The sequence below is a fragment of the Lactuca virosa genome, chromosome 5 (assembly GCF_052849685.1).
Source record: "Lactuca virosa cultivar CGN04683 chromosome 5, Lactuca_virosa_CGN04683_v6, whole genome shotgun sequence".
Taxonomy (NCBI): domain Eukaryota; kingdom Viridiplantae; phylum Streptophyta; class Magnoliopsida; order Asterales; family Asteraceae; genus Lactuca; species Lactuca virosa.
In genome coordinates, this window is record NC_136430.1 from 200876524 (window position 1) to 200903218 (window position 26695).

The following is a 26695-nucleotide window of genomic DNA, read 5'->3' on the forward strand; positions in this document are numbered from 1 at the left end:
GAATTGAACAAAAGCGTAAGTCCGTTGGGTTTTTTGAACAGACAAAACATGATTAGGATTTTTGACGGTTTTAAAACTCTGTTGGTCTTACAAGTCATTTTTTGGATATTTAATTCAACGTCATAAGTCATGTCATTAGTTGAATTTCATTAGCTAGTTGGCCCTAATGAAAATTAAACAAAAGTGCAAGTTAGTTGGGCTTTTTAGGCAAAAGGTTAAGTTCGTTGTGTTTTCTTGAACATACAAAACATAATTGGGGTTTTTTGAACGGTTTGGAAACTTCGTTAGGCTTATAAGTCATTTTCCCTTCACTTTAACTGTATGCTTCTATTAAGGATTTTAGAAAATAGGTAATGTGATAATTTATACATAACAACACATGGCTTCATGTTGAAAATGAGCCTTGCAGTTGCAGTTGCTATGAACTGACTAACAAGATGATATTCAAAACAAGATTAGATAATCAAAATGTTTCCTATATTGATTAATACCCATAAAGAACACAAGAAAACCCTAATGCTTAGTAGAATTTCGATATTCTAGTTCTCTCCCAAGGTACAATGACCAGAAATTCCACAAAAGATGAATATACCCTCATCCCCACTACCCTCTTCTAAGCACTATTATAAGCACTTTGATCTAACAAACTATTGAAGTAAATACCTAAAGTACCCCCCCCACTAAATAAATTCTCACTAGTTTGCTAATTAAGTATTCCCCATTCTATAGAACATGACTTCAGTGGATGCATAACGATATCTCGCCCTGGAAATTAAGGAGGGTTAAATGTTTTAGTATTGGCGGCTTTATTCACACAGTCAAAAGATAAGAAAGGTAAATAAAAACAAGAAAGCACGCCTCTTTAGTCTTCACGACAACAAATTGATTCTACTTGCTCCTTTTATTTACAATTTTGAGTTTTGTGTTTGATTTGATTTCCCATTGATTCATCCTTCATGCTAGGTACACATGACACATATTCATATACTTTCTTTTTTATTATTTTTCAAATAATGGGGTATTATGTCCTAGAATTTTATTATGTTGAATTGTTAATTGATTTCACTTTCTATACCCAATACACACATCCACATCCATAGTTTTCAAATAATTTACCTTTGACTGATCTTCTTTATATATATATATATATATATATATATATATATATATATATATATATATATATTCTGAATTTCTGATACAATTATTATTCACTTATTTGGGTGTTATTTTTAATTAGTGTTTATACTTTGTAATTATATATACAAAGGAAATGGATAAGTTTATTATTAGAACTTCTACAAACATTGGGCAGAGCTAAAAAATAAGGCCAATTTTGGAACAAACTACAAAAATGGGTAAAAGTTCAAAAAGAAAGCCAAATTTGGAACAAACTACGAACATGGGACAAAGTTCAAAAAGAAATTGTGAAGAAATTAATTTAAATGAACTTCTTGCCGACCCTGGGACTCGAAGAAGAATGTCTAAATATAATCCTAACGGTCGTGAGAAAATCCGAAGAGCCTACTTACAAAGAGGTCCTCATCAACCGCTCATAAGTTCCGTCAAACAACTTTTGGTAAGACGAAAAGGAGATTTATTCGTAGTTGGTTCGATTTAGATTTATACAAACCTTGGTTAGAATACAGCTTGACGGAAGATGTTGCATTCTGCTTATATTGCTATTTATATGATGATGATGTCGAAGCAAGTGATGGCAAATCTTTCATAATCGAAGGATTCAGTAATTGGAAAAAGCCGGAAAGATTTAAAATTCATATTCGTGGTCCAGGGAGTGCTCACAATCAAGCCCGACAAAAATGTGAAGACTTGATGAATCAAAATCAGCACATTGCGTATTCGTTTGTTAAGCAATCTGATCAAATCAAAATTGAGTATAAGACTCGATTACTCGCTTTTGTTGATTGTGTTCGATACCTTCTACATCAAGGTTTAGCATTTCGGGGCCATGACGAGTCAGAAGTTTGAAGTAATCAGGGGAACTTTAGAGAGTTGTTGAAATTTTTGGCAGACCACAATGAAGAAACAAGAAAATTCATCTTGCAAAATGCTCCAAAAAACAATAAGTTGTGCTCTCATAAAATCCAAATAGATATAGCATCGTCTTGTGCAATTGAAACTAGTAAGCTTATAACTGAAGATATTGGGGATGACTACTTTTCTATTTTGGTTGATGAATGTCGTGATGTCTCTACAAAAGAACAAAAGGCACTTGTACTTCGATATGTAGACAAAAAAGGTTACGTAATTGAACGCTTTCTTGGGGTTGTACATGTACCAAATACTAACTCTTTCTCCTTGAAAGCAGCCATTGATTCATCACTTGCAACATACAGGCTTACTATGTCGCAGATTCGTGGGCAAGGCTACGATGGAGCTAGCAATATGCGAGGTGAGTTTAATGGTCTCAAGAGTCTGATTTTGAGGGATAACAGCTCTGCATTTTATGTACATTGTTTCGCACATCAACTCCAGCTGGTCCTTGTTGCTATAGCTAAGAATCATGTTGATATTGCTTTGCTTTTCACTATGATTAGTAAGTTAGTGAATGCTGTTGGAGCCTCTTGTAAGCGTAAAGATATGCTTCGTGAGAAACAAGCTGAGAAGATCCTGGAAGCAATAGATGTTGGAGAAATTGCAATTGGTAAAGGGTTAAATCAAGAATATACTCTTCAAAGGGAACCGATACACGATGGGGATCTCATTACGTAACATTGTTGAACATCGGTATCTTAGTTTCTTCTATAATTGAGGTAGTTGAGTATGTTGTTGAGGATTGTGGGAGCTCTGAGCAAAAGGCAGAAGCGGTCATATTATTCGATTGGACACAATCTTTTGATTTTGTTTTTGTGTTGATCTTGATGAAAAGTATACTTTGAATTACAAATGAGTTATCATTGGCATTACAGAGGAAAGATCAAGATATATTGAAAAGTATACTTTGAATTACAAATGAGTTATCATTGGCATTAATGACACTGAGAAATGAAGGGTGGGAATCATTGGTCAAAGAAGTTTATTTATTTTGTGAAAAGTATAGTATTGCTATTCCAAATATGGATGATGTCTTTGTAGCTAGAGGTAGGCCTCGTCGTGTAGCTCAGCAAGTGACGAACCTTCATCATTATGAAAATGATTTATTTAAAAATGTGATAGATTGGGTGCTTCAAGAACTTAGAAGTAGATTTAATGAAACCACTACTGAATTGCTACTTTGTATGGCTTGCTTGAACCCCGATGATTCTTTCTCATCTTTCAAGAAGGAGAAATTGGTTACCTTAGCCCAATTTTATCCCCCAGACTTTTCTGAAATAGACATACTTGTTGTTGAGAACCAGCTTGACACGTATATTTTTTATATGAAGTCTAGTGTTCATTTTTCTGGATTAAAGGGAGTTGGATACCTTGAAATGAAGCTAGTCAAGACAAAGAAAAATTTCATTTACCACTTGGTTTATCAACTGATCAAACTTGTTTTGGTTTTACCCATCTCAACGGCTTTAGTTACATTGAAAGATCATTTTCAACAATGAAGATTGTGAAAACTCGATTACGCAACAAAATTGGGGACCAATGGTTGAATGATTGTTTGGTTACATACATCGAGAAAGAGATTTTTCAAACGATTCCAAATGATAGCATTTTGAAAAGATTTCAAACTATGAGATCCCGTCGTTGCCAATTACCGAGTACATGACAGGTTATTGTTTTATTAGATGGTCATTGTTTAATGGAACTACTTTATTTGTATTTCCCTAGTTTATGTTTCTTTTGATCTCTTGGAAAAGACAAGTGGTTGTCCATTATGTAATTATAATATTAAAAAAATGACTATGTTTTGTTTACTATAATAACTGTGGTTTAATTGTTGTTGGAAGATACTTGTTTGCAAGATAATTTGATTTTTCTTATTTCAATCAATAAGCTGCAACCAGAAATTCCATCAATTATCAAATTCTCATTTTTTTGTGTGTACATCTTCAAACCGCTTCAAGTTGAATTTTTTGCCCCCTGTTTAAATTTTTTTTTGGGTCCACCTCTGGTTGCATCTCTGTTATGGAAGAACACATTTCCTTCAATCCTTCTATTGTTTCCAACCTTTGAGCAATAGTTCTCTGGGCTATTGCTTTGGTACCAATTGCTATGCACCGGTTAACAAGATGATATTCAAAACAAGAACTGATAATCAAAATGCTTCCTCTATTGATTAATACCCAAAAACAACATAAGGAAACCCTAATGCTCACTAGAATTTCGAGAGTTTGGTTCTCTGCCAAAGTAGAAAGATCAGAAATTTCACAAAAGATGATGATACCATCATTCAAACTACCATCTTATAAGCATTATGCTGTAACAATCTATATAATGTAAATACTAAAATACCAAAATTACCCCTCTACTAAATAGATGCTCACTAGTTTGCTAAGTATCCCATATAACCCTTTCTATAAAACGTGACTTAAGTGGATGCATAGCACAGTTGGAACAAATGTTGGTGAAATAAGCATTTGGGAGGTTGGAATTCAAGAAAAGATGGTGCATAAACCCTTCAAGGTTTGGGATTTATCTGCTTGCTCAATGACTTTTCAGGTACGCTTCCTTTAGCCTTGCCTTCTTTCTATATCTGGTGTTTAATTTGTGTTCATATATGCGTGTCTATTATTTATTATATGATTTTTAATATTTTTCATATTCATCTAATATGAATCACGATCAATTTCGTGTCCAGACAGCTTTGGCAAAAGATGCAGTAGTATCTGTTAAACGGTGCACCTGGGGAGCAGATGGATCAGTACTTGGTATAATTTAAATTTATGTTTCTTTCATAAAAGTTCTACATTACTATCTGATCATTTTTCCGGGGTTTTTGTTGACTTTTCTTGTTAACTTTACCCCACTGTCATAGGCGTTCCCTTTTCCAAGCACATAGCTCAGATATATGCATACAACCGGCCCATCAGGGGAGTTAAGGCATCACTTGGAAGTAAACTCTCCATCTTTTTGTTCTTCTATCTTTCTCTTCATGAAAGCATGGAATCCTAAGTTTTTGATGGATCTTGCACATACAGATAGATGCCCATGTCGGAAGTGTAAACGATATTGCTTTTGCTCTTCCTGATAAGAAGCCATGTATTGTCACATGTGGTGATGATATGACAATTAAGGTACAATGAACTATCACCGGAAAGAAAAAGTTTTATGTCACTCATAACCAACCCCTACATTGTTGGTAATAGGTATGGGATGCTGTAGATGGACGTATGCAGTATGTGCTAAAGGGTCATGAGGCTCCTGTATATTCTCTCTGCCCTCATCATGAAGAACAAATGCCAGCAAGTCTTCTTTCCTTGCTTTATCGTTTTAACTTTTTTAATATTTAATTTGAACATTACATATTTTAGACCCAAAGCATTATGTGAAATATGATATATTCACTTCCGATCACCAATGTTATTGACTCTGTTCATTTTTTGTTATGTAGTTAATTTTTCAACAGCAGTTGATGGGAAAATCAAAGCATGGATCTCTGATTCTTTGAGGTCAAAACTAGATTGGGATGCCCCTGGCCATTGGTGCACAACAATGGCATATAGCACTGATGGAACCAGGTCATACTCAAATAAACATAAGATTAAAATCTAAACCTGTTTAGAGAATGTAAAATGAAAGGGAGAAGTAAGATGTATACAGGAATTGGAATCCTGAATATTTTGGGGAGTGGGTAATATTGTTACTATTGAGGGAAGGAGGGTGGGTTTCCCTGTTATGGGAAATGGATTTTGATTGGTGTGGATAAGCTTGGGGGTTGTGTTAAAAATAACTATAGAGATGAATAAATAGTGAAAAGAAATTTTCATTAGTTTTAAGCAAAACTATTGATATAAACAAGTGGCTAGTTTGTTTATCTTGATGCATTAAATTGGTTAAACCCCATCTCTATGCATGTTTAATAACCAACTCCATATTGGCAAATTTGGTGGCGTCTTTGTTTCCAGTTATGTTAGGGTCGAAGTCTTGTTGTAAAGAGTCGAAATGTGTTTACTATATTTCGTATGTAATGTATTTACTAAGTCATTTCATGTTCGAAGCGTAACTCTTAGACTTAGTATTTTTTGTACTCTTAGTTTCCTATAAATAGGAACTGAACATAGAGTTAGATAACAAGTTTTCCATGTATGTTGTCTACTTTTGTACTCTTGTTCATTTGAGAGTAATAAGAGCTGAAACTAGATTCTATTTACATTCAGTGTTCTTGATTGATCTTTGGCTTGTTTAACTCTGATTTTATTCGATTTCTCGTTACAATTGCTCTTCATTTGGTATCAGAGCAGGAATGAAACTGCAATGATCTGATTTTCATTTTGAATCATCTGTTTTTGAGTCATTTCTCGTCTCAAAAAGTTTCCGCGTTTTGGTTCTGAAAATCTCGTCTGATCTACAGACTTGATTAGATTCTGCATTTGAATTGTATAATTGAGTGATCGATTACAAGCTTCTGATCAATTCATTTGATCAAATTTCAAATTCATCAAGTTTTCTGAATTTTCTCGTTTGTTCATCAATGGCGAACTTCAACTTTAATACATTGACTTCTTATTCTCATCTACTTGGATCATCAACAAAAATTCCGATGCCGATTCCAGAGTACTACGATCAATGGGCGGATCGTATGGAAGACTATCTGAATGGACTGGATGAGGAATTATGGAATTGCATCAAAGGAACGGTTCAACCTCCAACAAATGTTCAGAGCATTGGTTCATCTAGAACAACTTCTGTTGTTGAAGATCAATCCACAAGGCTGGAAAACAATGAGAAACGTTGTATGAGAGAGCTGAGAGGTGCTTTGCCACCTGTTGTTTACAACTACATCCGTGGTTGTAAAACTGCTAAGGAGATCTGGATCACTCTCAAGGAGAAGTATCAGGGGAGTGAGAAGACGAAGATCAATTCACTTAAGCAATGTTTGGTAGAGCTGAAGGAGCTCAAGGAGAAGTATCAGGGGAGTGAGAAGACGAAGATCAATTCACTTAAGCAATGTTTGGTAGATCTGGATCACTCTCAAGGAGTTCAGACAAAAGGAAAATGAAACAATTGAAGTTCATTATGATCGTCTGAATGAGCTGATTTACCGATGCAATAGGTATGGAATCACAAGGTCCTTAATGGAGTTCAATCTTACTTTTGTCGCGGGACTTCGTAAGGAATGGAGGAGTGTGAGTATGATGATCAAAAATCAATAAAGTTTCGACTGTTCATCTCTAAATGAGGTGTACAATCAGCTAAAAACACACGAAAGTGAAGTTTCAGAAATGATGGAAGAGGCAAAACAGAGCATAGGAGGACCTCTAGCTCTGGTTTCTAAAGTGTCTGAGGTGGAGACTGTTGAAAAAGAGGGTTCGGATGAAGAGGGTTCGGATGAAGAAGGTTTTCTCATGAACTCTGATGATGAAGCTGTAGCTTTTTACTCGAACAATTGAGTTAAAAAGTTTTTCAAGAAGCCTTTTAATTCCAAAGGGAAGCAAAGTGATGGAAAAGGAAGCTTCGTGAAGTCTGGTGTGGATGAGAAGAAGAAATTCGAAAAGACTGAGAAGAATGATGACAAAGGGAAAGAGTCCAAGACAGAGAAGAAATTGAAAGGTGATTCAGGAATAGATTGTCATTATTGGAATGGAGCGAACCATCTTGCGAACGATTGCATGCTTCGTAAGAAAGATGAGAAGAAGAATAGAGTGAAGGACGAAGCATACTAATCTGAAAAGCTTCAAGAGGTTTGTATGAAGGCTAAGGGAATGTCCCTTGTGGCAAGAGGAGAAAATGAAGATGATGACACTTATCAGATCTGGTCTTCTGGATCTGATGATGAAGAGATGAGGCATCCCACTCATGGTGCCATGTTTTCAAAGTTTGAGGATGGAGAAGAAGAAGAAGTGACTGGTCGATGCTTCATGACGAAGTCAACCGACAAATCTCCAATGACAACAAAGGTACGTTCTATTCTTGAGTCATTTAACATTCCTTTACAAGCATATGATTCTGAAATAATTGCTTTTGATGATATTGTTGCTTACTTTGATGCTATTGTTGTGTCTGCTAGTACTGAAGTAAAGAAACTTAATAATCAACTGCTAGAGACACAAAAGTTACTTGACACGAAACGAAGCAGAGTAGAGTATCTAGAATTACAATTAAGGAAAGTTAATAATGATAGGGAAAATCTTGATAAGGAAGTTAGGATGTTAATTGCTCAACGAAACATCTATTGTAATTCAGCTAAGCGTTTGTATGCAAAATTAACTGCTTTACATCATTCATCTGAGATTAGCAAAGAACAACATCGTAAGTTGTTACCTTTTCTTGTCTTTGAGAGCGAAAAAGTTGATATCATCTCGTATGATTGTGAAAATACCATAGCTGATTTTAACAAAGTGCCAGATGATAGATTTGCTTATGGTGTTGTTAAGATAGATGAATTTTTAAATAATGATGAACTTGTTGAAATTGTAAATGAAAGTTTGACAAAAGATGAACAAGTGAAAATTTTGAAAAGAATTGAACATTCGAAACTTGACTCTCAATTCAATTTTACTGATATTGATGATAACTCGGATAATGTTAGTGAAATCAGTGAAATTGAAGAAAAGGAAAGTATTGATTGTTCTCAGTTATCTATCATTAATGTCACATCTAAGATCAAAGGTAAAGAAATTGTTAATGATTTGATGGTTGAGGATGACATTGGAAAACCCTCTACTTCGAATGTTTGTGACTTTGATGATGTGGAGATACGAGACAGTCAAACGGATAGTAGTGATGATGAGGAGGACGACGTCAAAGTTTCGTGTAATAATAAGTCAGAAAAGAATGTTTCGAATGAAACATCCATTCCAAGAGTTGTTGTTGAACAAGTTTAAGGAGGAACAGAAAAGTTTGACAAAGTGATGAAAAGGTGCTCACTATTTGGAAACTAATAATGTCGTGTATCCAAATTTTACATGCACAGATGAAGTAGTTTTTCCAAATCAAGTATTTGTCACTACTGGGAATGCTGAGAACATCATGCCAAAGTTTAACAAATTGATTGAAGAAAACAACAAAAGAACTTCAGACGAATGATTCTTTTCAAATCAAAGCACTGTTGAAAACAACCTAACCAAGATTTCGTATGTTTTTCAAAGACAAAAATCAAAACGAAAATGGGTTGTAAAATCGGAAAAAGAAAAAGAAGTTTTCAAACAAGAAATTGTTGAGACATCTCAAGTTGTAAAACTTAATTCACAAGAATATAAAACACTTGTTGAAAAATTTTCAAAAGAAAAAGGAGTTTCAAAAAGAAAGGCACGAAAAGCAATTTTTTGGCAAGTAGCGTTAAACGAAAATCAAACAACTGAGCCAACAATGAAAAAGAAAAATCCTGCTCTGTCAAAATCGAAAGTTTCGTCTGATTCACAAAAACGAAAAATCAACAATTTTTCAAATTTAAACTCATCAAAGATTTTTCAACCAAAGATTTTTCAAAAGACGTTTTACAAAAGAAAACCAACAAATTCTTCTTTTCATAAGCCAACAAATGTAATAGATAAATTTCCTTCAACTAAAAGTGATACAAATCAAAAGGTTGAAAATGGTCGAAAGGATGTCAAATTTCAAAATTTTAAGACAACTCACAACCTTGTGAATGTCAGAAAATCTGAAAATGTTCAAAAATCAACACATTCTCAAACGAATGTCAAATTCACTCCACAAAAACCAAAATTTTCAAATCCATCAGTTCATAAAGAAACAAAGGTTTCATACTCAAAAGGTACTTCGGATGTGAAATCAATCAATCATTGGCTTGAAGGACAAGGGAAAAATTTTCAATTAGGAAAGTTTTCTCAACAACAGATTAAAAATGCTTATGAAGAGTATTTGAATGAATCTTCAACTGGAAGTTCATCTTCTCAAGATTCGAATATTCCGGTTCAGAGATGGCAACCAATCAACAGAGTTACACGAAATGAGAAGCCTGAGGTGGAATCAAATGAAAGCCCAAAACTATCGAAAAATTATGTTTCAATATCTTTAATTGATGATGTTGACTTAATTGATAGTGTAAAAACAAAAGTTCGAACTTGGGCTTTGAGTTCTAAATTTCATTCATTGTTTCAAGCTAATACCCAAGGACCCAAAAAGCCTTGGGTACCTAAATTATTTATTTGAATGTAGGTATTTTGTGACGAGCAATATGATGAGAAATGATACATTGATAGTGGTTGCTCTCGTCACATGACTGGAAGAAAAGAGAATTTAAGAGATTTTCGAAGTCTTGAAAATGCTGGAGTGGTGAAGTTTGGAAATAATCATAAATGTCAAGTCAAAGGTTATGGCAAAGTAACAAATGACCAATTCACAGTAAATCGAGTTGCTTATGTGGAAGGTCTTCAACATAATTTGATAAGTATTTCGCAACTTGTTGTAGGCACTGGGAATCAAGTTGTGTTTAACGAAGAAGGAAGCATAATATCAAAAGTTGAAACGAATGAAGTGTTGTTAAAGTCGAAACGATATGGAGATATGTTCACGCTTGATATCAAACCAATTGTGGGCAAACCATCTGTGTGTTTACTTTCGAAAGCCTCAAATGATGTCAGCTGGTTATGGCATAGGCGTTTATCACATCTTAATTTTCGAAACTTGAATAAGCTGGTTACAGAAGACTTAGTTCGTGGTTTACCTGTGCTGAAATTTGACAATGATACTCTTTATGCAGCTTGCGAACAAGGAAAACAACATCGTAATGGACATTCAATCGTCATAGATTCGAAAATTGTTGAACCGTTGGAACTTCTTCACATTGATCTTTGTGGACCATCAACTGTTGAAACACTTAACAAGAAACGGTACATTTTGGTTATAGTTGATGATTTTTTACGATTCACTTGGGTATATTTTCTCAGGTTAAAATCTGAAGTAGCTCAAAAAATGATCGAATTTATCAAGAAAATAGAGATAAGTCTGAAAAAGAATGTAAGCAGAATCAAAAGTGACAATGGGTCTGAGTTTAAGAATAATGTGCTGGATTCGTTTCTAACGGAAAAAGGGATTTCCCATAATTTCTCATCACCATATACACCTCAACAAAATGGTGTCGTCGAAAGAAGAAATAGGTCATTGTGCGAAGCAGCAAGAACAATGTTGACATATGCGAATCTTCCTCAATACCTATGGGCCGAAGCTGTATCAACAACATGCTTTACTCAGAATCGATCGTTTATTCATAGACGATTTAATATCACTCCATATGAAATAAAAAACAATCGAAAACCTAATGTCAAATTCTTTCATGTTTTTGGTTACAGGTGCTTCATTATGAACCTCAAAGATAATCTTTCAAAATTTCAAGCTAAAACCGATGAAGGAATATTTTTGGGATAGTCGAACAATTCAGTTGCATATAGAGTGTTAAATAAACGAACACGAAAAATTGAAGAAACGTTCAATCTTACTTTTGATGACTATTATGTCAAACAAGTGGAAAGACAGTTTGAACAAAAACCAATTCTTAATGAATCAAATAATAAACCTGAAGATGATAATTGTCACACCCCAAAACCGGAACGGCGTAAACGTTCTGGGGCGGAGGACGTCATGTACAGTATCACAACAAAGCATAATAGTAAACAAGCAACAACATCATCCATTGCATTAATAATAATATTTAATACAAGTGTGTTCTGTATAGTTTATAAGACACCAAAAATATGAATTCAAAATAAAAAGGCGAGTCTTGAATGTGCTCCATCTTCTCAAAAGCTGGCATCGGTACCTGTCTACTGATGACCTGAGAATACAAGTTATTTTGGAAGCGTTGATCAGCTTTAAAGCTGGTGAGTTCATAAGCATTTTAGTGTCATTGCTTGTATGAAAATGTTTGTAAGTGTTTGATGTATAAGTTTGTACAAGTTTGTAGTAAATGTTTGTATCTCCTAGAAAATCCTATATTTTCTACTAAAAGTAGCCTTCGACCAAGGCATCAAATGTTCTGTATGTTTGTTTCTTGTAAAAGTGTGTAATTCTCCCAAATGTGACTATCATTAACAAAATATAGATTTTACATTACCATTTATGTGAGAAGATCACAATGTGAATGCAATGGGAAAATAATAAAGTACTGTAGTGTTGTATTATAGTAACTACTGCTGTACTAACTACATTAAGCCAATTGTTAATTAAGGTATAATGTGATATGATTGTAACCATACTTGATCGACTTAGTAAAACACGACGCTCAAAGACGTCGAAATGGTATGACATTCGTCACCCGTAGACCTGCAGGTCCCACTGTAGCTAGCAGCAAGGTGTAGGACGGTCACTCCCGTATAGATCTATACACAAATTCACGCTCTCCCGCCAGGAGACTCTGGTTACAAAATGAGCCATAGCAGTGATGCCATGCCCCGAAGTAATGATTCACATTTATGTTATAGTATTCTTGTATATGTATTGTATGTACTACTGTAGTGTATGTTTTCTCTGTCTAGTATGTAGTATGTTCTCTTGTATAGTGTAGTGTATGTATTGTTTCTCGTTATAGTGTTCTCTATCTGTTTCTTTTTATAGTGAGTATTGCTTCTCGTTATACTGTTCTCTATCTGTTTCTCTTTATAGTGAGTATTGTTTCTCGTTATAGTGTTCTCTATCTGTTTCTCTTTATAGTGAGTATTGTTTCTCGTTATATTGTTCTCTATCTGTTTCTCTTTATAGTAAGTATTGACTCATGTATGAACTGACTCTTTGTATGTTTCATTGTACTAGAAATAGTGAATAGTAACTTCCTAAACTATACCTATTATAGCTTACTAGTAGAGTTGTTTGTATAACTGAGTGTATTGAACTGAGATAAAAGCTTTTATGTCTATACATATATACATAATACATAACTAAGGATCAAACGACATTCGGCCAAACAACAGGGTACTTTAAGTCCACAATCAAACAAGGAACAGGAAATAAAGTGAGTTATCAGTCCTAAGTCCTTCAAACCTTACTTATATAACTATATATGCATTAGACATGGTTTCGACAACATATAAGTTTGAAAGAGTTAAAAGAAAAGGTTTGGCATATAAGAACAAGTTTGGTAAAGAGTTTAGCATGTAAAAGAGTTTGAATAAAAATTTTGAAGTAGTTTGTTTGATAAACAGTTAAAAGTATAGTAAATCCATTTGTTTGATAGTTATTAATCACATGTGATTGATATAATAACTATAATGTTTCAACTTGTATTCCCCCCATAAAAGCATTTAAAATCATTTAAAAGGTTGATTAAGGGGTATGAACTCACCTGTAGTGAGTGGTTTGGATGTACGAGTGGTATAGGATGCTAAGTGCCCAGTGAAGACTTGAGCACACACACGAATCCTATTATTCATATAATGATACATATATGCATCTAATTAGTGATTAAACAACTAATTAAGCAAGTAAAGACACCCTAGGACGTGGAAAACACTTCAATTCATGTGCTAGAAGTACAAAGGGTTGCATCTAAGGGGTGTAGGGCCTCACTTAGGAGTTTACGGCCCAATGGTAATACCCCCATGAGTTTACGGCCCATGGGTTTACGGCCGAATGAGTTTACGGCCGTAAACTCATGGTATCTTGTACCATTTTGTGTGTTAAGGTCCTATGGTCTTCCTTGAAGTGTTCTAGACTCAAGTCCAAGGCTTAGGAAGGAGTTATGGTCCTTATGCACCAATAATTACGGTTTACGGCCAAGGGAGATTGCCTTGGACGTAAACACCCTTTTGTTCTTGATTTCTTGATGTTTTTAAGGTGTTTAATATGTGATTCAAGTATATAACATGCTAAGGGTAGTGTACTTACGAATTGAAGGCAAATGAGGGTGTTTTCGGCCTAAAGACACTTCCTTTCACTCATTCCTTTGGTGTACTAAGCTTAGAATGCTCAAACAGACTCTAAACAGTGCTAAAAGTTAGTAGAAACAAGTCTGAATTTGATTGAAGTGAATGGTTTTTACAAGATACAAATTTCGGGTTGTCACAAAAATTCAATCGATTTTGATTATGATTTAATTTTTGGTGTCCCAGACAGGGCTGTTGATGTTGAAGTTAATGCTGTTGATAATCAAACACCCGAATCCTCGAAACATACTGATGATTCAACACTAACTTCGGATACTATTACAAATGGCGAAAGTATGCTAGATGATCGTTTGGAGGGGGAGCATACGAATATACCTTCAAGTGTTGAGGGGGAGCATCCTTTCGAGGGGGAGAAGAGTAGTATGAATGATAATTTCGAGGGGGAGCATCAAAATGACAATTATGTTGAAGGGGAGCATAATGAAACAGAAACAATAAATCTTGATCAAAATGATGAATTTCATGAATTTAATGATAATATTTATGTTTCAGGATCTGAAAATGAAGATATGTATGAAGATGCACCATTGTAATTTGATCCAGCATATCCGCCACTTGAGAAATGGACGAAAAATCATCCGAAAGAGCAAATTATAGGAAATCCACAAGATGGACTTTTAACGAGAGCTCAAATTCGTGCGAAAAATGAGGTACTCAATACGAATCAAGAATTATGCATGTTTAATGTTTTTATTTCGAAAATTGAGCCAAAGACAGTTAAGGTTGCTATGGAACACTCAGATTGGGTTGTTGCAATGTAATCTGAACTTGCTGAATTCGAACGAAATAAGGTTTGGAGATTGATTCCAAAACCAAATGATGTTTCGATTGTCGGGTTAAAATGGATTTTCAAAAACAAAACCGACAAAGAAGGCAATATCATTCGAAATAAAGCTAGACTTGTAGTTAAAGGTTATTTGCAACAAGAAGGTATCGACTATGAAGAAACCTTTGCCCCTGTCGCAAGACTCGAGGCTGTTCGAATATTTTTAGCCTATGCAGCTCATATGGACTTTGATGTTTATCAAATGGATGTCAAATGTTCATTCTTGAATGGAGAGCTTGAAGAAACTGTGTATGTTGAACAACCACCAGGTTTTATTAACGAAGAATTTCCTAATCATGTATACATCTTAGATAAGGCTGTTTATGGGTTAAAACAAGCACGAAGAGCATGGTATGCAACACTTACCAATTTCTTAAAACATTCGAAATTTAAACAAGGATCAGTTGACCCCACATTATTTCGTAAGAAAGTTGGGAATCATCTAATGATTGTTCAAATTTATGTTAACGATATTATTTTTGGCTCTACTGACCCAGCTTTGTCTAGTGAATTTGAGAATTTGATGAAGAGTAAATTCGAAATGAGCATGATGGGTAAAATCAACAATTTTCTTGGGTTAAATATTCGTCAAAGTAGAGAAGGAATTTTCATCAACCAAGAAAAATACACGAAGAACTTGCTTGAGAAGTTTGGAATGACGAATAACACGAAGCTAAGAGTTCCAATGACAGTTGGAACGAAATTAACACCTTCGTTAGATACACCTGCTGTTGATCTTACTTTGTTCAGAAGCATGATAGGTTCTCTACTTTATTTAACTGCAAGTAGACCTGATATCATGTTTTCTGTATGTAATTGTGCAAGGTGTCAAGCAAATCCAAGAGAACCACGTTTAACAGTTGTGAAAAATATCTTTCGTTATCTCAAAGGAAAATTTTCGTTAGGATTGTGGTATCCTTCGAAATCTGGATTTTTCATTCAAGCCTTTTCGGATTCAGATCTTGGTGGATGTACTCTTGATAGAAAAAGTACAAGTGGAGGATGTCAATTACTGGATGGGAAACTTGTTAGTTGGCAATCGAAAAAGCAAACTTGTGTTGCAATTTCCACTACTGAAGCTGAATACATTTCTGCTGCTGCTTGCACTTCTCAAATCATCTGGATTCAAAGCCAATTGCGTGATTATGCAATTAATATGAAAAATATTCCATTGTATTGTGATTCACAAAGTGCTATACGCATTTGTTATAATCCAGTACAACATTCGAAAACGAAACATATTGCTCTTCGTTATCATTTCATAAAAGATCACGTTGAAGATGGAAATATTGAAGTTCATTTTGTGAAAACAACTGATCAACTTGCTGATATTTTCACAAAACCTCTTGATGAAAAATCTTTTATGAGAATTTTGGCGGGTTTGGGAATGTTAGATGCGAATTCTGTACCAGGATCAATCATACAAAATTAACGAAGTTCCTATTGGTATAAAGGTGTTGATTCAGAGGCAAAATGATTCATTCAGAGGTTGAACGTATTAACCATTCAGAGGTTACTGTTCACATTCAGCGCTTCGACACGCTTCGTTTTCGTATATTGGAGCTGAAAATTTTCGTGTGTTTGGTATCATCTTTAAATTTCGTTAGTTTGTCTTTTATTCTTTGAAAAACTGAAAAAAAAACCAAAAATATTTTCATTTCTTTGTAATCATTTTCGAAAATTCAAAAATTCCAAAAAGATTTTCTTTTGTTGCATGTTTTATTTTTCGAAAAATTCAAAATCACAAAAATAATTTTCTTTCTTTTCAAAAATATAAAATCCAAAAAGATTTTTGTTACTTTGTTATTTTTTTCAGGTATCAAGGATGTTTACACGAAGATATTTTCAAGGGTCATGCTTATGTTTCTTAGGGAAGGTATTTTTCTTCAAACTATGGACTAGTTAAGATGTCCTTAGAAGCATGCTGCTGCATGTCGACCCAAGCCTCCAAAGACTCAATGTGTGTTTACGAAAGCCTTAATGAAATTTTTCGTACGAAAGTTTCTTCCCAATCAGGCTTACATTCGCATTAGTCACTGAGCTACCTTACTCTTCTCAAACGAGTTAAAAGTTTACTGTTTGGTCCATGTCTAATAGAGGTACATTCGAATCTTTCACCATCTTTTTCATCACAAAATTCTTAACACTTTTCACGCACAAAGACACATGTTCAAGAGGTCATTGATCAAACCAATCATGGCTTAAACATGTCAAAAATCTGTGTTAATGATCTTAATTCATGAGACCGTGATGCAAGTGAAACCCAAATATACGAAATTATCAAGGAATTGACGGGGAACTTCGTTCCAGATTCTTACGAAACACTTGTTTCTGTCCCAAAATTTTGTATACTCCAAATCACATTCTTTTGTATGAGTGGTCTTGATCAAATGTTCGAAGCCCACGAAATTTGTTTCCCAACAAGATCCAGCTTAAATATTTTTCTTTGGATGTGATTTCAGTGTGAGTATCAATTCTTTTCTTTAGTCACTTTTACATAATTTTCCAAAGCAACTTGTCACTGACTACACTGGTCAAACAAGTAATTTCGGTTACAATTACTCACCTTATGTTTAGGATGATATGTAACGAAATTCGTAAGCCACCCTTTGAAGCCTTGAAAAAGAAGCCCTTTGATACTTCTCTATAAGTATTCGATTGTAATTCACGGGAACATACACAAGCTGTTGATTATCTCTCTTGATAATTAACGAAGCAACCTTTGCCCGGGGTTTAACTGACTTCGTGTCTAAATTTTAGACATCACAGAACCCAAATTTTTGTTAATTTGGTTCTTATCTTTTTCCTTGGCACACTGCACTCACGAAATCCTTGAGGTTCTAAGTAATACCAACTTAGGCTGAAGATTTCACAAGACTGGAAAATGACTTCGTTTTGAATCCCAAAAACGAAAGAGCCTAGCCTCCAATCCGAAGGGTTCGATCTTATCCACTTTGTACTCACAAACAGTCTAAAGTTACCGTTTGGCAACTTGGCCCTAGTTTCAAGGTACTTTATGAGACGTGATGGGATAAACGGCTACTGGTGCGAGTTTCAAGGAATGACGTGGCCTACTCTTTAATGATAAACGGTTCAAATTATTTTTGGCTTACCTATAAAAGGAAAATCCTTTTCCTTTGATCATTATGCGATCAAAAATTCACAGACGACCAAAAAGCCCTAATTTTTCCAAAAACTTTCAAGAACTCACAAATGGCTGCTATTCAGAACTCCAACACTAAAGAGTTTGAATCTCAACCGTTGATGAAAATTCAAAGCACCAACTACCAAGTTGAGGCCAATGTTTCATTGTATCTTGAAGAATTGAAGATGCTAATCGTTGCCCTGAAACGATCTGGATTAGCAACTGCAATGTTCAACTCATTCGCAGTCCCGATGACATGGTTGTCAATAGCTGCCTCAACTGCTTCTTATAACAAGGCAACATATGTCATTACCTTCAATCTAATCAATGAGAAGAGAGTTCGCCTGACGATGAAGATGTTCACTCAGTATCTGCAAAATTCCTAACTCTCCACCATTCTTTAAGCCTACGAATCCACAAATCATGCACATGTTCAACGAGATGGGACACCAGCCCCCACTCGAGAAGATTAGTGATTTCAAGAAATCAGGACTTCCTTGTATGTGGAACTTCTTCTTTGGAATTTACATTAGATGCTTGACGGGAAGAATTGTAGGACTTGACAAAGGTAGACTGGAAGTTTATGCAATGGTAATGGGTCTTTACTATGATTTGAGTGTTGATTATGCCACTCAGTTATGGAAGGAGATCGTTAAAAGTCTGGAGAACACGAATCTGGTGAAGGGGATTTCGTGTGCAAGGTATTGGAGCCTTGTTCTTCAGAAGGTATATGGAAAAGAGCGAATCCAAGTCCCTGCTGATGAAACTACTGCTGAATTTGCAAAGTATCAGTTTCCGAAAGTTGTGGAGGATGATACGAATATTTTTCCAAGTGTAGCACGAATTCCCGATGCTATGCTAAAGAAGGTGAATCCTACTCACAAGGTTCTTGTGAAGTATTTGAAGACTATTAATCCCGATATGGAAACATGGGTTTTGCTTACAGTCGAAGCTGTAACTTCTAAACAATCCAAGAAGTCTAAGGATGATGAAGCAGAGGTACCAGTTACAAGTACGAAAAAGTCTACATCCAAGTCTCCTAAGAACAAGCCTGAAAGTGATACGAAGAGGGCAGAAGAGGTTATTGTTGTTAAGCCTTCGAAGTAAGTGATGCCATCAAAGTCGGGAGTATTGAAAAGGTTAAGAAGACTGTCAGACAAACGAACTTTGTCTGATGACTCACAGACAGTTCGTAAAGTTCAAGTCAGTAGCAAAGGGGTCATTGTTCGTGAGATCCCTGCTCCTGCTTCTCCATCATCTAAAAAACGAAGGGCTCAAGATGTAATCAATCATATCTCAAAGAAGCAGAACAAATGAAAAATCGTTCTTCGTGACGATTGGTCCGAAAATGAAGTGGTCCCTGATACACCACCAGTTTCGTCTACTCCCATGGTAACTTCAGTTCCTGTCATTTCATCAGTTACTCCTATTATTCCTATTAAACCTTCAACAACTATTCCACTCGAAATAGGGTTGACCAAGTCAATTTCTGAGGAGGTCCCTATTTCAAACATCCCTGGTAACGTATCTGATACAGGAGCAAATGTTTCAGTGAGTGTCGACGTTTCACAACCCATTTCTCTTTCAACTTCATTACCAATCATTTCATCATCATCCTTAGTTTTGTTACCACCATTTGTTCATCCTATATCCACTGTCACCACATCACCAATCTTTGACAATATCCTTAAACAACCTATCACAACTTTGTTTTCATCACAATCCACTGAACCACAAAAGCCTCATTCCGATGATGAAACAGAAGGAGGAGGTTTCGGAGGAACATTTGAAGATTTGCACTTCGATTCAGAGGAAGAAGATATTCCTGATCATATGCTTATGTCAGGAAAACAGTTTAAAGTGCTAAATCGAAAGCTTAATTATATTCTTCAATTTCAAGCTGACTCAGGGTCAAAGCATTCTGTATCAGGAATAGAAGTTGATGTGATACTAAAAGCTGTAGAGCATCGTTTGCAACATCAACTTGATGTAAATGATAAAAATAACGAACTTCGGATCAAAGCTCAGGGTGATCTGTATAACTCTTCATTAAAGGAGCTTTGAAATTTTGCAAAAGAGAGGCATGTTCTCTTCATACAAGATGTGAAGAAGGTACGAGAGGATGTGAATTTCAAACTAGAAGAATTGAAGAAGGAATTTTCGAGTGAAATTCATCAAGTAAATGATCGTTACAATTCGATTCAGGAGAAAGTTGATATTGTAGCGGGGGCTGTAACTAATTTCATTCAATCATTTCAAGCAACTGTACCAACGTTCGAAGCCAAGGCAATTGAAGATAAAAATCAGTTTGCGAAACTGAATGCCCTACTTGTAGAATTGAAAGAAGTTGTCTCTAAGCCTACTCGAACATCATTCTTAACTCCTGAGTTGCTTACTCAGAAGTTAAACATTCTTGATCAAGTCATACAAAAGGTTGTTGCTCCTATCACAAAGTTTGCTCAGATGTTACCACAGAATGCCCCACCTGCTGTCACAGGGGTGCAAGGGGAAGAAAGGAGGGTGAGCAAAGGGTCAGAAAACAATAATAAGGGAGAAGGCATTGGAAAAACAAATGACGATGCAAAGGTTGTAGGGAAGGTTCTGACTTCCAAAATTCCGATTTCATTACCTACCAACACTGATTCTATTTCAACAACAATTATGACTACAAAACCACTTGCAAGACCTATTGTCAAAGGAATTGTAATTGGTTGATCAAATGAAGGGGGAAGCTCAAGTTCTTCAAAACCAAATCCTGTTTTGAAAGATAAAGGGAAAGGTGTTGTAGTCAAAAAGTCTAAAGAAGAAAAGAAAGCAGAAGTCGAAGCCGAGATAGAACTTCAGAGGCATATTCAAAGTATCTTGAGGCTGAGGGAAAGTGATCCTCCAGGCATGGAGAAGGGAGATCCGAAGAAACTCTACAGTTACGAATCTATAGAGTCAAGGGTTGCATTCAATCACATATATGCCTTTGAAAAGAAGCTGAAGAAAAGTTATTCCATAGCCAACACAGACATGAATCAGCTTGATTTCCCTATTAACGAAATGATGTTCATAACAACTCAGTACAAGATAAGCGAGAAGTTCGAAAATGCTGATGACTACACACACATGAAGATTCGTTTTCATGCTGTACTTGGAAAGGAACCTAAAGAAGTATGGTCTCTCATCAAAATCAAGAAGGTTGTTGCAATAAAGAAAGATGTGTTGTTCAAAAACATGATACAAAACTTTAGGTATCATGTTGTTCGTGCGAACAATCAACAAGACGACTTCAGTGTTGCAGATTTCCCACTAATAAACTTGAATGATCTGATTCAAGTTGCGTTAATCTTGAAGGATATGGAAGCATCTCAACTTAAGGGTACAAACAAAGAGGTGTTCAGACTTGGTCTTGCTCACATTAAAATTTTCATTGACAATTATTATGATTGTCTGGCCCTGACGGACGAAGAGTTGGCTTCGGGTATGGAAAGGAAAATAACAGTTGCTATGTTACCTTCGAAGCCACAACCTGAACTGAAGAAGTATGCAGATGGTGAGATATGCTTAAAACCGTTTGGCATGGTGTTTGCTGGAAAAGATACAAAGGGGAAAGCCAAAAGATTCTTATTCCAAGTTGCTGAGATAGAAAGATACACAACTTCACAATATACGAACTTCATTGTTCTTATGAATAATTGTACGAAGAATAATGAAGGCGACAAGACCGAGTTGAAGAAAGTATTAACTTGGTATTTGGAAATCAGAAGGATGATGCACTTCGCTGCTCAGATTCTCACGAATTGAGTAGTTCGACTCGTTTACAAAGGGGGAGATTGTTAGGGTCGAAGTCTTGTTGTAAAGAGTCGAAGTGTGTTTACTATATTTTGTATGTAATGTATTTACTAAGTCATTTCATGTTCGAAGCGTAACTCTTAGACTTAGTATTTTTTGTACTCTTAGTTTCCTATAAATAGGAACTGAAAATATAGTTAGATAACAAGTTTTCCCTGTATGTTGTCTACTTTTGTACTCTTGTTCATTTGAGAGTAATAAGAGCTGAAACCAGATTCTATTTACATTCAGTGTTCTTGATTGATCTTTGGCTTGTTTAACTCTGATTTTATTCGATTTCTCGTTACAATTCCTCTTCAAGTTATCCTTCCAAAATCATCTTTTCCATTTTCCTTGAAAATATGGCTGGTATATTTTTATTGATCTCTTACCCCAACTTGTTTTGTTGCTTAAAATATGGTATCCTAATTCTCAAACTCTAATGTTATGTACTAATATTTCAGACTGTTCTCATGTGGAACAAGAAAAGGAAGTGAAACCCAATTGGTTGAGTGGAATGTGATTAATGGAGCCATCAAGAGGGAATATTCTGGTTTAAGAAAGAAGTTTATGGGGGTTGTAGACTTCGACACCCTAAGAAATCGTTTCTTAGCTGCTGGAGACGGGTTTCACATAAAGTTTTGGGACATGGATAGTATCCAAGTGCTGAAACATACCTATACAGATGCTCGATTGCATGTGAGTACACAGAACCACTTGCATTTCTTTAATGACATTTCTTATAGCATTTAATGACAAGATCAACCAATAATGTTCATGGATATGATGAAACTTCACCATTTTGGAAATTACTCTTGAAATCCTGTTTGTTGCATTTGTTTGATATAAATGCACATGCTTCACATGTGTACATGTGTGAGTGTTCCAAAACACATTATTAGTTCCAACACATGTCACTATGTAGTATATGATGAAAAATATCTTCCTAACACATGCTTGTTACACATTTCATTAACAAAGAATGATATTTTTGGCTAAGCGGCAGTTATTACATGAGTGCGTAAAAGGAACTTGTGGATGCTAAATGATTGGAGTCTTATCTTACTTTATGTGTTTTCACTTTTCAGGCAAGTCCTAGATTAAGATTTAACAAGGAAGGGTCATTGCTGGCAGTCACCACATGCGACAACGGAATTATAATCTTGGCAAATGATGATGGGCAGCGCTTTGTCACTGAATTAAAAGATGGAATTTATAGCGAGTCCAGGCATATACAGTTTCAAAGGTGTAGCTATTTATAGAGAATATGGAGTTTCAAGTGTGTAGCTGGAGCACATATTTTGTTTGTTTGGAATTGCTTTTTGGCGTCTTGTTAACAATGTATTCGTGGTAACGACAATATACACTTGGACCAGAAAAACCGGTACCCAAAATCCATTATCCGTTGGCAATCTTGTAAGTTATACCCTTTTACTATAAACATGTAATTTTTATTTATGTGCTTATATTCTATAATATGTGAACATTATAGGCTAATTCAGAAAGCAGTAAGGATGTGGAGATCAAACCAAGAATTATGGATGGTGCATGGCGGCAACCTTTGCAATTTATAATTTGGTTACTATCCAATTATGTTTTCATCATTTAACTAAGCTGTGTAATATTTATAGTTAATTTCTACTGTTTATTACGTGTATCTATTTTTCTCCGTCTCTTTTTTACAATCTGTTTACAGTTCTTGTACATTTCTAAAGGTATCAGTTTCAATAGATGAATGGATTTTTAAGACAGGGTATAAGCCTAAGTCCTCACATATGTGAACTAACTTTAACAAGTGTCCAAACAGTTAACAGAGTGCAAACTCAATGATAAGAACAACGAATAATGATTCAAATGCGACTTGATTGAATTTCAAATGATAAATGAAGAAATACAAGAGAAAACCTAAATCAAATGGTTCTCCCTTGCCCAAGCAACGGTCGGATCTGGACTAAAAGGGTAGGCTTGACCTCCAGCCAGAAAGTGGGGAACTTGTTATAAACTGTGATTGTATCTGTCCATGTGGCATCTTCTTGACGGCTGCCATTTTACGAGCCATTATTGAGATTTTTTCTCCTTTTGATGAAACTTCACCAAGTGCGAAGCGTTGTTCTGGAATTAGTAAAGTGGGAGAATCCAACTTCAAGACCCGATGGGAGGGTGGGTTCCATTATGTGAGTGCCCACAACTTTCTTTAGAAGGGAACCATGGAAAATTGGATGGATACATGTAGATCTGGGAGTTGGAGTTTGTAGGAGACCTGATTGATTTTAGAAATAATTAGGAAAGGCTCGTAGAATTGTGGTGCCAATTTCTAGTTTATGTGGTGTATGGTTCGGTGTTGGAGGTTGGGACGAAGTTTTAGATAAACCCAATTGCCGATATTAAATTCTACCTCATGGCGGTGCTTATCTGCTGATTTTTTTCATTCGATTTGGGCCTTTCCAAATGGTATTTGAGATGTTTTAGGGCATCGACATAGTCTTGAAGGTCATTTTCCGCAATGTGCATTTGACTTCTACGAGAACAAATTATATGATGGTGGGTGGAGAGCATCCTACACTACATGAAAAAATATAGTGTTGGTAGATACGTGATATGAAGAATTGTGCTAGAATCATGCCCATGGTAGCCAAAAAGTCCATGATTTGGGCTTATCAGAAGCAAATCAATGAAGGTATGTCCCAAGACTTCGATTAACTCTTGGATTAGGCATTCTCTTCAGCCTTCATTCCCTGTTTCGAAACCCTAGCCTCCCTTCCATGGTTGTGAGCTTGGTGGTTTGGTTTTAAACTTTCTTTCATGGTTTTGTGAAGCTTGAGGAAGAAGGAACACCATCTTCGTGCAAAGAAGCAGGGAGTTAGATTAGATCCATCATCGTCTTCAGATTTCTGAGTCATTTGAGGTATAAAGCTTGTATCTTGACCTTTGTTCTCTTTGAATCAAGATTATGCTCTTTATGGATGGTTTCGGTCCCTTTCATAAATGCTCTTGGAGTTTAAGTGACTCTGGATCTTGTTATGGCACTCTCTTAGCTCTTGGACTTCTATGGAGTAAGAAAAAGGTCCAAGTTTGGGTTATCTTAAGTCCATGCTCAAGGACTTGGTCTTTGAAGGACTTAATGGACTTAGAGTTGTAGATCTTGTTTTGTGGTGATGTCTTAATGGGTAAAGTTAAAAACTTTATCCATTAAGTCAATGAAAAAACCAAATCTAAAGTTATGGGCTTTGACCTATAAGGATTAAGCTCTTAATGAATAAAATAACATTCTGCCAGAAACCACAACGTGGCGGTGCTCGTCATCTCGACTGTTTGGTCCTGACTTGGCCACGGTGTGGTGACCATTGACTGTTGTTAATCGTTGACCGTTGACTTTTGACCAGTTTGATATTAGGTCAAACTTGAAGAATTTAGATTGTTGATTAAGAATTGATCTTTATTTGGTGATAGCCGGTTTGTGGGATTGATCAGTGCAGGAAGTGAGAGTGTTGTTGTGCTCCTCCGGTTTTGCAATTCAGGTGAGTCTTCTCACTATGTCAGATATGACATTGTATATCATTTGTATGTTAGGATAATGGTACTGATAGACTACATGTATGCTATTTGACTAGGATATCTCTTTGTTATGTATGTATAGTATGGGACACTTGGTGTCATGGTATGATCAACTGGTAGGGTCTTTCTTGTTGGTTGTATGATATTGTTAGATGTCATGTTTAGCTGGGGTAATGATATTATTAGTTGATCGTTGAGTGGATACCCTAAGGGTTGTATGTAGTTTAATTTGGATAGCCTGGGAACTCTTGGTCTAGGCTCTCTTTCATGGTCATTGTTTGGTTGTGGCTTCAGAGGAGGATCATGTGTTCGACTGTCTATCTGACTCCCGACTACATATGACTATGTGTTCATGAGGCAGTGTCAGTATTAGCATTAGCTCGGTATAGTTGTGGTTCCGACGAGACGCAGATGATTGCATGGCAGCTGAGACTCGGTAGTAGTGACGGATGAGAGTCGGTCATAGTGGTAGCTGAGAGCCAGTGGCCAAGTGCTAGGATATGATATGTATGATTGATGTGCATGTTGTTTTCTTGTGGATAGGAGAGTTGGAAAATCGGCACCAGAGCCAAAAAAAATTCATGTATACAGTGTATGTATGGTGGAATATGTGGTATATTGAGGAACCTACTAAGCTTGATGCTTACATTTGTGGATAAAATGTTTTGTAGGTTGTTCGTGAGAAGAGCTCGATGGGACTGTACACATGCATTGAAGATATTGATTTTCGTTGTTTTTGTAATTCGACTATGTTAACATTATGGTTTCAAAAAAATGAATGTCACTTATTAATTTTAAGTAAATGATTTTAATTGGTTGATCCATTTTAAAATGAAAAATATATTTGAAATTTTTGGGACGTTACATTGGTGTAGCTATTAGCTCTAGAATTTTCAATGAAATACATAATATTGTTCAGTTATTTTCATGGCATTTTGCTCACTCCTGACACTATCCTATGATGTTTTCATTATGAATACAACATTGTGGTGAATTCTTAGGATTTCCTAAAAGGCAATACTTTAATGGAATACATTCATACATTGATATTTTAGACATAGGTGAGTTCTCAGTTCATGAGTTCTCAGTTGTAATGAGTCTTTGTGATTTGGATGTTGTGTTGTTGGCCTTAGGTAATGAAAATGATGTATGATGACTAACAAACTATTTTCCAAAACATAGATTGTCATAGATGTACATTGAATTATATAGGACAAGGGTTCATACTTGTTTCCGTGCTGGCTGGGGAGTAATATTGTTATTGAGGAATATGAAGACGATGGTACACCTAAGTGTATGGGAGACTAGGTTCAAGAAATTCTGGTAATATGAGGCCACCATATGGTAAAAATTCTTAAACCATAGTGGATGTCCGATCAGGGTTATAACCTTGGTAATAATACA

General features: G+C 35.6%; 1 pseudogene; it reads left to right on the top strand.

The window, feature by feature from the left end:
- The window catches only part of LOC145112228 (protein TOPLESS-RELATED PROTEIN 2-like), a 29681-nt pseudogene extending 4370 nt beyond the window's left edge, over positions 1-25311 (top strand).
- The last annotated feature ends 1384 nt before the right edge of the window (positions 25312-26695 follow it).